We start from the raw sequence: 16,133 nt of genomic DNA on the forward strand, positions 1-16,133 counted from the left end.
CACAAATAAACAAATGGGACCTAATGAAACTTAAAAGCTTTTGCACAGAAAAGGAAACCATAAACAAGACCAAAAGACAACCCTCAGAATGGGAGAAAATATTTGCAAATGAAGCAACTGACAAAGGATTGATCTCCAAGATTTACAAGCAGCTCATGCAGCTCAATAACAAAAAAACGAACAACCCAATCAAAAATGGGCAGAAGACCTAAATAGACATTTCTCCAAAGAAGATATACAGATTGCCAACAGACACATGAAAGAATGCTCAACATCATTAATCATTAGAGAAATGCAAATCAAAACTACAATGAGATATCATCTCACACCGGTCAGAATGGCCATCATCAAAAAATCTAGAAACAATAAATGCTGGAGAGGGTGTGGAGGAAAGGGAACACTCTTGCACTCTTGGTGGGAATGTAAATTAATACAGCCACTATGGAGAACAGTATGGAGGTTCCTTAAAAAACTACAAATAGAACTACCATACGACCCAGCAATCCCACTACTGGGCATATACCCAGAGAAAACCATAGTTCAAAAAGAGTCATGTACCAAAATGTTCATTGCAGCTCTATTTACAATAGCCAGGAAATGGAAGCAACCTAAGTGTCCATCATCGGATGAATGGATAAAGAAGATGTGGCACATATATACAATGGAATATTACTCAGCCATAAAAAGAAATGAAATGGAGGTATTTGTAATGAGGTGGATGGAGTTAGAGTCTGTCATACAGAGTGAAGTAAGTCAGAAAGAGAAAAACAAATACAGTATGCTAACACATATATATGGAATCTAAGGAAAAAAAAAAAAAAGGCCATGAAGAACCTAGTGGCAAGACGGGAATAAAGACACAAACCTACTAGAGAATGGACTTGAGGATATGGGGAGGGGGAGGGGTGAGATGTGACAGGGTGAGAGAGTGTCATGGACATATATACACTACCAAATGTAAAATAGAAAGCTAGTGGGAAGCAGCCGCGTAGCACAGGGAGATCAGCTCTGTGGTTTGTGACCACCTAGAGGGGTGGGATGGGGAGGGTGGGAGGGAGGGAGATGCAAGAGGGAAGAGATATGGGAACATACGTATATGTATAACTGATTCACTTTGTTATAAAGCAGAAACTAACACACCATTGTAAAGCAATTATACTTCAATAAAGATGTTTAAAGAAAAACAAGAAGCTTTGCCTAAATAAGAAAGGTGTCCCTAGGGACTTCCCTGGTGGCGCAGTGGTTAAGAATCCACCTGGCAATGTAGGGGACACGAGTTTGAGCCCTGGTCTGGGAAGATCCCCCATGCCACAGAGCAATTAAGCCCTGTGACACAACCACTGAGCCTGTGCTCTAGAGCCTGTGAGCCACAACTACTGAGCTCTTGTGCCACAACTACTGAAGGCCGCGTGCCTAGAGCCCGTGCTCCAGAACAAGAGAAGCCACCACAATGAGAAGCCTGCACATCACAATGAAGAGTAGCCTCCCGCTTGCCACAACTAGAGAAAGCCCACATGCAGCAATGAAGACCCAACACAGCCAAAAATAGATAAATAAACATAAATAAATTAAAAAAAAAAAAAGGAAAGGTGTCCTTAGTTCAAATGTGCCAGCAGAGGCACATCTCATCAAATACCACGAAAAATCACAGTAATATGGTATCACAGAAAAGAGAATGGCAATTTTCCAGCAGCCAAACTCAAAGTTATGGAAGATTGGCATCTAACTGATAGAGAATTCAAAATAGCTGTTATGAAGAAATTCAGTGAGCTACAAGAAAACTCAGAAAGGTAATTCAGAAAGGTAGTTCAGTTAACTCAGGAATAAAATTAGTGAACAGATGTAATTTGCCAAAAAATATTGTAATTGTAAAGAACAAAAATTCTGGAGCCGAAGAACTCAACATATGAGATGAAGGATGCATTGGAACACATGGAAACAGATCAGGTGGAAGAGAGAATAAGCAATCTGGAAGATAGGAATATAGAAATGATTCTGGTTGAATAGGAGAGAGAACTAAGACTTCAAAAAGGTAAAGAAACCTTATGAGAACTATCAGACTCCATTAGGAGAGCTAACTTAAGAGTAACAGGTATACCAGAAGAAGAGGGCAGAGAGGTTATTCAAGGAAATAATAGCTGAGAACTTCCCAAACCAAGGGAAATAAGTAGACATATAGTCCATGAAGATAACAGATCACTATCTCAATGAGAAAAGACCCCCTCCAAGACACATTACAATGAATCTGCCAGAAGTCAATGATAAAAGACTATTAAAGGCAGTCAGGGAAAAACCTACAGATGAACCCCCATTAGACCATAAGCAAATTTCTCATCAGAAATTTTACAGACTGGGAGAGAGTGGAGTGACATATTGAAAGTATTGAAAGATAAAGACTTCCAGCAAAGAATACTTTATTCAGCAAAGTTATCCTTCAGGTAGGAAAGGGAAATAAAAGCTTTCTCAGATAAAAACTGAGGGATTTTACCACTACTAAACTTGCCTTACAAGAAATGTTGAAGGGAGCTTTTCTGCTTAAAACAGTAAGACAAAAATACACAAAACTTTGAGTAAGGTGATAAAGACAGAATCAGAAAATTGTAACTATTTTAGAATAGGATGTTAATTATAGCATAGAGGTTTAAAGGGAAAAAGCGTTAAAAATAACTATAGCTACTGCAGTTTAGTAACAAACTCACAGCATAAAAAAGGATAATTTGTGACACCAAAAATACAAAAGGGAGTGGAAAAAATGATGGAGCCTGTATAAGCAAATGAAGATAAGCTGCTATCAGTAGAAAAAGGACTATTTCATCTATGAGAGTTTATTCAAATCTCATGGTAACCACAAAACCAAAGTCTAGAACAAAAGCACAAAAGGGGAAACTGAGCATTATCATCATAGAAAACTACCAACCCAAAAAGGCAAACAGAAACACAAAGTAAAAACAAACAATAGAGATACAAAACAACGAGAAAACAAAACATAAAATGACAGTAATGAGTCCTTATATATCAATAATCACTCTAAATATAAATGAGTTAAACTCACCAATCGAAAGGCACAGAGTAGCTTGATAGATTGAAAAGCAAAGAAGAGCAAACTATATGCTGCCTTAGGAGATTCATCTCAACTCCAAAGACAGACAGATTCAAAGTGAAGGGGTGGAAGATGATACTGCAAGTAAATGTTAACTGAAAGAAAGCAGGTATAGCCATACTTATATCAGACAAAATAGATCAAGCCAAAAATGGTAATAAGAAAGGTAATTATGTAATGAATGATAAAGGGTCAAGCGAACAAGAAGCTAACAAAGTAATACACTGTGCACTTTAAATATGTAAAATGTAACATGGCAAATTTATCAAAAAAATCAAATCAAAAACAGCCAACAACCTAAAATGTATACATAATAAAATCCTAGGATGACATAATAAAAAAGAAATATATATATATATATGTAGTTAAATTCAGCTGTAGACATTCTGGAATGCTTTCACCATTCATATCTTTAGAAATGTAACATTTCTATTAAATCTTATTCTATTAAGACAAAAAGATATTTCATGTTTTCAAACAGGTATATTTCATGTTTTTTGTATGCAGTGAACAGATTATGTATACATATCTTTTGAGTTTCTTTATAGGAACAATTTAAAGTACAATGTAATCTCCCTGAGATTGTTTATTTAGGGCAATAGGACATATGGTGTGAAAAATAAAACTAATGCTACGGTTGAGGTCACAGGATAGCACATGATTAATACCACTTGAATGATGTTGCGTGGTATCAAAGAAGTAAGGATATGTGAAAGACTTTGTGAAAGTAGACTGAACCATAAAGAATGTTTGGATTTCATTAAACAGAAGGACTTTATCAATCTGTATTAAGTTTAGTGTGATTTTCAATGTATCAGTATAGTAATAAAGTAACTCAAAAGAATTGCAGTTTTAAATTCAACCTATTGCAAAATATATAACAAAAATGATATACCTATAAAATAATCACAAGGAGCCTAAGATTCATTTATTATTTAAGTAGAAATAATATACAGTATTTCTAAAATCTGGAGTAGATGGGCCATTATTAATTCATAAGTTGTAAAGCCCATTTGATACGAAAATGAAAAGAAAGAAAAATTGACTCTTGAAATTGATTTTAATCAGCAGGTTAGAGAAAGGTTCATAAAATATTAACCTGTGTCAAAATTTAAGGCATATTTATTCTTGATGCCATATTATGTACAAATGAAGAAAATCATTAAGTCTATTTTTTGCATGTGGAATTTTATATATCGTACTTATTTTATGCACTTATTTCATCTCCCATTCTGTCTCCATAATTAAACTTCCAACTTACTTTGATTAAAAAATACTAATTTACCATGAAAACTTTAAAATTTGACAACTACGTAGTAACTGGATTCTGTTTTTTACTTATACTGCTTAAGTTATATTTGAGCACTTAAAATCTGAGGTTTTTGCTATCAGAGCCACGTGGAGAAATACAGTAGCTGGGATAAGCTTAGGCAGGACTAGATATGTAGGATTCACTTCTCTAGCAAACTATTTACTACACAGTAGACACAATATTCATTTTTCCAGTTTCTCTACCTACATATCCTCTATTAAAATGCCTTACTTGTCTAAACATTTATAAGAATTGTAGAAATGAAAAGGACTACTGAAATAGTTGGACTAATAGAATGGTTGCCTATAGCAGATACACAAATACCATGAATTCATTTGATACCGGTTCAGTAATATAGTTCAAATGAAAGATAAAAGGTCCACAAAAATACTTTTAGGAAGGCTAGCCCCTTTAGTAACTAGCTGATATTTGTGACACTTTAAATGACAGGGTTTTAGTCTGACATAGCAAAGTCTTTATACATAATTGCTGCCAGAATTTGTTGTCGGCCACAGAGGCAGAGGACTAAGCATTTAACACATTGGTCTTTTCACAAATAAGTTATTAATAATTTGGGAGGAAAACAAAACAGAACACTCCCTGGGGGCTCTATAGCTTTAAAAGAGTAGGCATTTTTTTTTTTTTTTTCTTTTGAGAGGAGGCAAAAATTGGGAGAATTGATCAACGTGGAGTGATTCCCACCATAGTTGCAAAAGTGGCAGCACTGGGTTCCAAAAGCCTAATAGAAATATGTGAAATCTTTGAAGCTAGAGGAACTTTGTGAAGGAACTCCAGGAAACCACAGCTGCTATGAGGTGAGGAAGGAGTCCCTAGTAAGGGAAAAGACAGGAGAAACCTGATTCCTTCATTAACTTAGGCCGTGTTCACTGAATGGTCCCTGAACAAGGCACAGGAAGGTCAAATTGAAAGCAGATTGCAACCGAAGATTAAGGAATCAAGTGGAAATCTATACTGCCACTCAATGCAGGCATGAGTCAGCAATTTAAGTCTAACAAACTAAAACAAAACATTTGTATTCTTGGAGACCTATAAGAGAATCTAGAATGTACCAAACATAGTATTCACAATGTTCAGGACAAAAATCAAGTTAATCACAGGAAAATGTGACCTAGTATCAAGAAAAAGCTCTCAACAAATGGCGATTGCTAATTAACTCAGATGCTGCAATTTTCAAACCAAGATTTTAAAAAAACTTTCTTGACTATGTTCATTGAAGTAAAGGAGAATATGCTTGTAATGAGTGAAAATACAGGAAATATCAGTAGAGGAATAGCAAATATGAAAGAAAATTCAATTGAAATATTAGATATGAAAATAGAGGTGAGGAGCTCCAAATTCTATGTACAAATTCTGATAAAATCTCTGACTGACTCTGAAACCATGCATACATGAGGTAGACTCAAAGCACCACAGTTAACGTGATTAGCCATTAAGGAAATGCAAATTAAAACTGCAATGAGACACTACACACATCCATCAGAATGTCTGTTAAAATGACTGCGAACATCAAATGTCAGCAACAATGTGAAATATCCGGACCTCTCTGGTTATTGATTGGAATAACCAACCAATATATAGTTGGTTGAATGTAAAATGGTAAAACAGCTCTGAAAGACAATCTGGAAGCTTTTTTTCCCCTTCTTTTTTAGTAAAAATAAACTACCCTTTGACCCAGCAGTCCCCTTCTGGGTATTTATTAAAAAGAAATAACTTATTTTCACAAAAAAATAAGTGTAGATGAATGTTAATAGCAGCTCTATTTCATAATAGGCAAAAACATGGAAACATCCCAGGTGTCCTTCAACAGGAGAATTGCTGAACAAATGTGGTACATTCCTACAGTGGAATACTACTCAGAAATGGAAAGGAGCAAACTAGTATTTCACAAGTTTCCAGTAGCTAAATATTTCTCTAAAGTCTAAAACACTTTATCAGCACTTTGCAAAACTGTGTCAGCATGACTAACAAGATTTTTCTCTTGTTTTAGTTTGGTTTTTTCCTAAAGAAGCTACAATATAAATATTGTGAACCAAAGAAAGACAACCAGTCTGTCTGCTTACCTTCTGTATCTCTTAAGGCCCTGATGAAAGAGCAAAAAATAAACATAAAGGGAAACAGAAAAACCAAAACAAGGTTGGAAAATATGAAATGGAAAAACTACAGTCCAAGATGCTGAAAAACAGACTGACGGAAAAAATAAAAAACAGGGGAAACACTCACCCAAGAGAGCAGAGGAAAGCGTAGTTCTCCCTGAAAGAGCTCTGAACAAACTGCAGCAGAGAAGCAACCAATATAAGGAGCAGGTGTGGACCTCGGGCCCCCAGGCAGGTTAACTACTAACAACATTTATTCATGACAGGTGGCCATGTGGATGCTCCCTCTCCGCATTCCCGGGTTCTGTAGAGTAGAGAAAAGCTTTAACTTCTTGAATAAAACTTGAGAACCACTCTCAAAAGAAAGTTGTTTGTCTAGGTAGCAAACCAGTGTGGGTTGTCAAGCCCAGGATAAAAGAGCAAAGCTTGAGGAAACTCTGGACTTTATATCAGATGCTGAAAAAAAATACCCGTGTAACAAAAGTGTTGAAGGCGACTTTACCCAGGAATAAATGCAGGTGTTCTCCCTGGAGATGAGAAGAGCCTTTATTTTGGTAGTTGTGGGGATCCACAGCCTAGCTCCCTCTGTGTTCCACCAACACCAAGACCCACTTCCAAAAAACACCCTATTGGTCCTTACATTAAAAGGAACGGACTGTTAGGAAAACAGGTCTCCAGCAGCAAAGGAAAACCACCCAAGACAGCTACTATATTCATCAACCTAATTCTTCATGGTAACCAGTTGTAAGGGGTGATCATCGAGTTTCTAAGGAAAATTAATAGAATGTGTTAAAAACAAGACAACAGACCCAAAATGGAGACACTTATGCTAAGCCACACGTAGCCAGCGAAGACTTAAACTTAATTACAGCTTCAGCTCTCTGGGAAATGGAATCTTAAACCAGTCAATCAGGAATCACCTGATCAGCACTAGTTAGGTAATCTGTCTGAGTTACTCTTGCCATCTCAAGGAAAGGAAAGGAAAGTAACTTTGTAATAACCAACCTACTTTTTTTGCTTAGTATAACTTCCTTGTTCCCATTCCCCTCTGCCTGTAAAACTTTCATTTTGTACAACTCTTTGGAGCTTTCTATCTGCTATATTGGATGCTGCCCGACTTGAATGAATTTTTGCTCAAATAAATTGCTTAAATTAAAATAAATGAATAAATAAAATAAAATTAATCAGAAATAAAAGGAACAAACTAGTGATATATACTGCAGCACGGGTACATTGTAAAAATCCTTTGTTGAGTGAAATATGCTTTCTCTAAAGAATGCATATTGAATGATTCAATTTATATGGTTTTGTAGGATGCATGAAACTAATGCTTATGGGGAAGATCATAGCAATACTTACGTTTGGAGTGTGGGTGAGAATTGAATGGGAAGGGAAAGAAAGGAAATTTCTGAGGTGATGATAATGTTCTTTATCTTGGATAAGGATTTCGCTTTCATAGGACTATTCGTTCATCAAAACTCAGCCAATGTACACTTAAGATTTGTGCATTTTATTGTATTTGAATATTACATTAAAAAAACCTAAAAACTTGAACAAAAACTTGAACAAATTTTGGACTCTGTCCATACTGCAGTATTCCAGGGTAAATGTAATAATGTTTGCATTTACTTTGAAACATATCAAAAAATATGAAATTAATTATGGGAAAACTAGTTAAAGAGCTGCAGTCAAATAGCCAATTGATTAAAAAATTAAAGACAAGAAAATCTATAAATATTTGATTCAAAAGTTTATTTTAGTTTGATGCAGTTTGCTATGTCAGTCCCCCTTGCTCCCCCCCCAGAAAAGAGAAAAAGTTGGTGATAAGATACTGGAGAATTATAAATAATAAAATCATAAGCAAATATTATACATTTTGAATAATTTATTAAAATATATCATGAATTTTTCTTAGCATAACTTTAGAATATTAGAAATATCTATGTATAAGGTAAAAATAGTTTTATAAATCCTCATGATATAGCATACTGGCAGATTTAATACTTTCTTTTTTTTTTTTTTGGCCGAACCATGCAGCTTGTGGGATCTTAGTTTCCTGACCAGGGACTGAACCCCGGGCCCTCGGCAGTGAGAGCGTGGAGGCCTAACCACTGGACCACCAGGGAATTCCCTTAATACATTCTTTATATAGATAAAGGGTTTTATAGTTCAGATCTGTGAGGGAGGGCTCTGGAATGGACAAAATGTATTTGGCTAGAGGAAAAAGGATCTGGGAAATTGAATTATCTGGGTTCTGATTTCATATCACCTTGAGGTTTCTTGAAGAAAGAAAGTGCTATAGGACTACTGAGTATGTGCATGTCCTCAGATGGAAGAGAGGCACGCTTGGTGCCCTTTCAAATATTTTAACGAGGGAACAATGTATACGTGAAATTGGTTGCTTTGTTTGCTTTGGAAAGAATAAAATATTGATGTAGATAAAAAAATAGATTTTACTGTAATTATTGTACTGAGGAATCCAGAAAGAAGTTATGGAAGAAACCTTCTGACCTAAGGTAGTCTATGCTATTTGCATCCTGATTTCCAGCGTCTCTGCTCTTTACTACTCATAATTTTGTTGAGAAAGGCAATGTGTCCATTTAAATATCCTCACTTCCTCATACTCTCCTGCAGCTAGTGTGGCCAAGTATTACAGTTCTGGACAAAAAGATGTCAAGTCAGTAGAAGCGGATTTCTGGGAAAGGTTTTGCTTCCTCCTGCCCTTTTCTTTCTCCTTGGAATATAGATAGCATACTAACACACTGAAGGCAGAACAGTGTTATTGTACCATGAGGGGAAAAGTCACAGAGGCTCAAATACTGAAAGATAGAAGAAGCTCTTTTTTGGCAGCTAAATAAGCTCTGGACTGCCTATACCAGACTTCTAACTGCATGAGAAAAATAGACCCCTATTTGTTAAAGCTTCTATGGGCAGGTCTTTCTTTTGTGTAGCTAAATCCAATTCCTAAATAGATACTGAAAGGATGAGCAAATATCCAGAAATAAGTCCTCAAAAAAAGAAGGGGATTAAAAAAAAAAAAAAAAAAAAAGAAGGGGAGTAGAAAGTCTGGATTCCAGAGACTACGAAAAACAGGAATATGATTCTAAGAATCAACACAAAAAGAAGAATACCACATATGTCTAAATGGAAAGTAGTTTTAAAATAATAACTCAGAAATAACTTTCAAATTTACCTCTTGCATCTCGGGAATTATGGTGTAAATACTTATTAGAGGGGAATGTAAACCTAAAAAAATTTTTAAAAACATCTAAGAACTGGATGAGATGAGCTGTACATAGAGTGAGATAATTCAATGTTAACATAAAGATCCATTTCATTGAGAAGGAAATTATTCCTTTACAGCTAAAAGAGCTGAATCCTAAGTTTTTGAGAAGTAGGGTGGGGTGGAGATGTTGACTAATATTAACGAAAAAAATGATCAGCCCTACTTGAAACTGAGATAACTGAACATATCTTGAAAGAAGCAACATTAAGGCTCAAGGAAGAAACTGGCTTGGGACATGGCACATCTGGACCCACTATCTTGCTTTGATTTTCCATTTGCCCCCTCTATTCTTTGTTTTTTCTCCGTTTTGAATATTTTCATGTCATTCCATTTTCTCTAGGTATTCTTTTTTTTCTCACAAGAAGCCTTTTAGACATTTTTTAACCTTTATTATTCATATGATAGACTGCATGATATTGTCCTACATATAACAAAAGAATTGTTTGCTTTCTACTACCAAGTGAAAGTTTCATAAATTATATTTCATAAATTATATTTTTCTGCTATAGAGTTAACATTTGGTTCTTTTCTAATAGCATTTGTTTCTATTTTCATATTTTCTTTTAATTCTTTATATCTATATTTTTATTTCTTAAAGCATATTTATTTATTCTTAAATATTTATTTATTTATTTATTTATTTTGGCTGCACTGGGTCTTAGTTGTGGCACATGGGATCTTTGTTGCGGCATGTTTAGTTGCAGCATGTGGGATCTTTAGTTGTGGCATGCAAACTCTTAGTTGCAGCATCTGAACTCTTAGTTGTGGCATGCATGTGGGATCTAGTTCCCCGACCAGGGATTGAACCCGGGCATCCTGCATTGGGAGCGCAGAGTCTTACCCTCTGGACCACCAGGGAAGTCCCTCTTTAAGCATATTTATAATAGCAGTTTTAATGTTTGTCTTCTAATTCCACCTCCTCTCTCATTTTGATTCTGTTTTTATTGACTGATTTTTTTCCTATTTATGAATCTACTTATGCTGCTTCTTTGCATGTAGTAATTTTCCCAACATTATTATTTAAACAACTTTATTGAGATATTAATTTACATAGCATACAATTTACCCGTTCAAAGTGAACAATTCAATGTTTATAGTATAGTCACAGATATGAGCAATCATCCACAGAGTCCATTATAACACTGTTTCATCACCTGAAAAAGAAGCCCATATATTTTAGGTATCATATCCCTATTCTCTCACCCTCCTCAAATCTACTCAACCACTAATCCTCTTGCTCTGTCTATAGATTTTCCTATTTAAGATATTTATAATTGACATCATACAACATTAGACATTTCATGTTTGTCTTCTTTCACTTAGTGTAACATTTTCAAGGTTCCTCCAGATGGTAGTATGTATCTGTACTTCATTCTTTTTATGGCTACATAATATTCTATTGTATGGGCATGCCTCATTTGTTTATCACTCATCAGTTAATGAACATTTTAGTTCTTTCCACTTATTGTCTATTAAGAATAATGCTGCTATGAAAATTGATGTATAAGTTATTGTGTGAAAATATTTTCTGCTCTCTTTGTTACATACTTAGGAGTAGAATTTTTGGGTCATATGGTAATTCTGTGTTTGACTTTGTGAGGAATTGCCAAAGTGTTTTCCACAGACCGTTTCATGTTCCCCCAAGCACTGTAAGAAGGCTTCAATTTCTGTATATCTTTATTAATACTTGTTTTTTGTTTTTGTTTTTTCATAGTAGCTATCCTATTGAGTGTGAAGTGGTATCTTATTGTGGTTTTAAAGGGTCCTTAATGACTAGTAATGATGAGCATTTTTTCATGTGCTTATTGGCCTTTGATTTATTTCCTTTGGAGAAATGTCTGTTCAATTCCTTTGCCCATTTAAAAAACTATATACTTTATTTTTTTTTCAGAGCAAATTTAGGTATGCAGAGCAAAAAAATTGAGTGGAAAGTACAGTGAGTTCCCACATACGTTCTCACTTGCCCTATTATCCCTCTTTTATAACATATTGCATTACTGTGGTACATTTGTTAAAATAGATGAGCCAATATAGATACATTATTATTAACTAAAGTACATAATTCACATTAAGGCTCACTCTGTGTTACACTTTCTACCAGTTTTGACAAACGTGTAATGACATGAAGTCACCATTACAGTCTCATCCAGAATAGATTCAATGCTCTAAAAATCCCTTGTGATCCACCTATTTATTCCTCCTTTTCTCTATCTCCTCCCCACTAAACCCCAGGAAACCACTGATATTTTTTACAGAATATATAGTTTTACCTTTTCTGGAATGTCATATAGTTGGAAACGTGTAGCCTTTTCAGTTTAGCTTGTTTCACTTAGCCATATCTGTTTAAGATTTTCTCATGTATTTTCATGGTCTGATAGCTCTTTTCTTTTTATGCTGAATGATATTCTGTTTTCTGAATATACTACAGTTTGTTTATCCATTCACCTTATTGAAGTTTATCCTGGTTGACAATGATGAATAGAGCTGCTATAAACATTTGTGTGCAGACTTTTGTGAGGACATAAATTTTCAATTCATTTGGGCAAAGTAAATACTAAGCAACTCAGCTGTTGGATCATATGGTTAAATGTATGTTTGGTTTTGTAAGAAACTGCCAAAGCATCTTCCAAAGTGGCTGTAAAATTTTGCATTTCCAACAGCAATGAACAAAAGTTCCTGTTTCTCCATATCCTCACCAAGATTTGATGTTGGCACTGTTTTGGATTTTAGCCATTCTAATATGTGTGTAGTGGTATCTTATTGCTTTAATTTGCAATTCCCTAATGATACATGATGTTGAACATCTATTAGTGTGCTTACCACCTATATATATTCTTGGGTGAGATGTCTGTTTAGATCTTTTGTCCATTTTTTAATTGGGTTGTTTGTGTTCTTATTGTTGAGGTGTTTTTTTGAATTTTGCATATTATTGAGTTTTTTGCATATTTGGGTTACCAGTCCTTTATCATATATGTGTTTTGCAAATATTTCTTCCAGTGTCTTTCACAGTGGAGAAGTGTTTAATTTTATTAAATTTCAACTTACAAATTTTTTCTTTGCTGGCTCACGCTTGGTGTGGTACGTAAGAAGTCATCACCCAACCCAATGTTAGCAAGATTTTCTCTTATGTTATCTTCTAGGAGTTTTACAGCTTTTTATTTTACATTTATGTCTATGATTATTTTGAGTTGATTTTGTGAAAGGTGAAAGGTTTCTGTTTAGATTTCTTGTTTGTTTTTTGCATATGGATGTCCAGGTGTTCCAGTCCATTTGTTAAAAAGACTATACTTTCTTAATTAAATTGCTTTTGATTCTTTGTCAAAAAGCATTTGACCTCTGGAATTCTCTTTCTTTGTAATTACCTTCCCTATAGAACTTCATTCTGGGTAAATTTTGTTGTGGTCAAACTAGATTTCTTGTAGAGATTCACTTAATATCAATCTTCAGGGAAAAAAAGAAAGCTGATTTTTGCATATTTACTTTCATTAATAAGACAAGTTCTCAAATTTATCTATTCCACTAGGTAAAATTACTTGGAGGAAAGGAAAGTGAACTTACAGGACTAATATAGCATCCAGAAAACAAAAAATGTGCTTTTTCTACATAGATCCTAACATTATAGAAGATCTTCAAAATAGATTTTCTATTGTGTTTTTCATTTTAGTTATTTTACTCTTCAGTTCTGATGGGCTCTTTTTTCTATTTCCTAATTCCTTGTTAAAATTCTCACTGTGTCCATCTACTCTTTTCATTAATTCAGTTAGCTTTCTTATTACAGATGCTTTAATAGTAATAGCCCACTCCAGATCACACCTGAAGCCAGGGAATGTCACCATCATTTCCTAGCTCTGAAGTTTTCTTCCAGAAAACAATGGCAAGATAGAGGATGTAAACGTATAGATGTCTTAATATTTAGTTTATTTACACTGATTATAACTCACGCCAGTTGGGAAAACTATAGGGCTGTGATGTTCCATAAATGCTCTAATGCATTTCATTATAGTATAATCTACTTAAAAACCCAAGTCCCCACAATCTTAGTTCTATCCCTTGTTCATTACACAATCCCGTGCAGAACACCCTAATTCTTCCTCCGAGTAGAGGTAGGTAAATTGTATGTTGATGTCCATAATGTTGGGTTTTTTTTTGTCCATTGTGTTTCTAATCATCATACAGAAGGGGAAAAAATTGATAAAACCTTGAGATAATTAAAATTAAGTAAGAAAATGTTGTGTATTGTTAGAGAGGGAAAAATCTTCCTAATGAAAACTACAAAGACAGAAACTAAAAAAGGAAATTATAGACAAAGATTTATATGATTTTTAAAAATGTATGGTCAAAACAACAATGAAAAACAAAGATAAAAAGCAAATGCATATCTAATTCAAGATGGCAGAGTACATAATTTACCCTTTCCTTTTCATAAACTCTAATTGAAGTGAGCATTGTTATATACAAAATAGTGATCACAAAAGTATGTCGGTATCAAAATAAGAAATAGTACCATCAACTGAAGAGAAACACTGACAAATTCCTGAGGGTAGAGAGCAGATGATTTATTGACTGAGACATCTGAGGAGTAGAATGTGTAACTCTAATTTTGCACAGAAGGGAATGCAGTAGAAAATCTGAATGCAGTGAGAGGCTTTTGGAGAAGAAATCACTGTAATGAATTAAAGAACTGTCTTTGAAAATGCATACATTCTGTGTACAAGGAGCAACAAGCTGTAGCACATGCCCTTAGCTAGACCCAAGAAATACTTTCTTATTAACCATTCCACAGAAGGGAACTAGTGTGGGAATTGGAGAACAGAGAGAAGTTAAGACAATTTTCAATCCCCAAAATAAACAAGGGAAAAAAAAAGTAGAGGAGCTCAGTGCCACTTAGTTTTGAAATAAGTATTAAATATGCCAACCCCAGAGCAGCTTCCTTGTGATTATAGTGAGTTGGAGAGTCTTAAGCATCTCCCTAATAAATAATTTAAATGGAAGGCTGCTTCTACTTAGAACCTGCCCATTTTGCAAACCTTATACTATTTGCATGTTGTTTGCAAACTTTCACCCCTGCAAAGGAATAAAACGCCAATACCAATACTAAGCAACATATTTCTTTATTCATAAATATGAAATACTAATCAAGGGTGAAAGCCAGGAGCAGAAAGAGAAATATCAGGATATAAAAACTGAACCAGAGATTCCAAAACATACGATAATGTAAAGAATGGAAGAGACATTTTAAAAAATGTAATTAATATTCCTTAAAAGGGTTAAGAGTACAGTATGTCCAGTTTTTTAAGGAACTAAAAAAAAACCTTGAAAACAAAAAGGTTAAATAATAGCAATATTGTCACAGGAAAAATTATAATATATATTACGTTAATTAAAATATTTTAAACTAGTATTATAATTTGTTCAATAAAATGAGAAATTTAACAGAAGTACATGTTCATTTCATATATTATCAAAACATCAAGTAATGACTTGAATTTAATAGGCAGTAATATTTGATAAATAATGAAATAGCATGTTGAACAGCAACATAAGGTGAGTGATATTGGTGATATAGAGAGCATGATGATGATGAGAGACAGGCAGCATGCCTCAATGGAAAGAGGATTAGACTAGGAATTATGAGGCTCAAGTTGTAATTTCAGGCCTGCCTCAAATTTATGGTATGAGTTGACACACAATTTTCCCTCACAGGTGACTGTTTTTCTCCTCTACAAATTTAGTTTCCATCATGTTAGAGTTTCTATATTATTATCATACAATTCATGACAATGTTTGCATAATACCTTATAGTGTATTTAAATACACAAACTTTATCTAGATATCTAAGAAAGTGAGTTTTAGTTTTTGCCTTCAATGAATATTTTATGCCTTTTAAATTTTCTTTTGTTTTTGTTTTTTTCATCTTTGTGTATTCTTCTGGTACAGCATCTGCGGTTCACATTTTTGTAGTTCATAATTCTTTCTGGCTACTGTGCCATATTTACCTTGGTGCAGCAGCCAGCTTTTCTGCATCTGCAGCTCTCACAGGGGTGGTGGACTGGAAAGGATGGATGAAGTGCCTGATTGCAGCCTTGGCACACTCAAGCAAGCAAGCTTCTCATATTCTTTTGTTTGCTTAACAAATCACATAGGACAAATTAAAGCAGCCGGCCAAACATGCCTCAGTACTACCCCAGGGTACAGTCCCCATATTCATGCATGGGCACACGCTCCATTGTGACCCTTTGCAATTTGTCTAATGAACTTATTTTCCTTATCCTATGTGCCAGATGTGCTCTAAGCATTTATGACCAAAATTCAAATTCCCTG

The sequence above is a fragment of the Eschrichtius robustus genome, chromosome 5 (assembly GCF_028021215.1).
Source record: "Eschrichtius robustus isolate mEscRob2 chromosome 5, mEscRob2.pri, whole genome shotgun sequence".
NCBI classification, from domain to species: Eukaryota; Metazoa; Chordata; class Mammalia; order Artiodactyla; family Eschrichtiidae; genus Eschrichtius; species Eschrichtius robustus.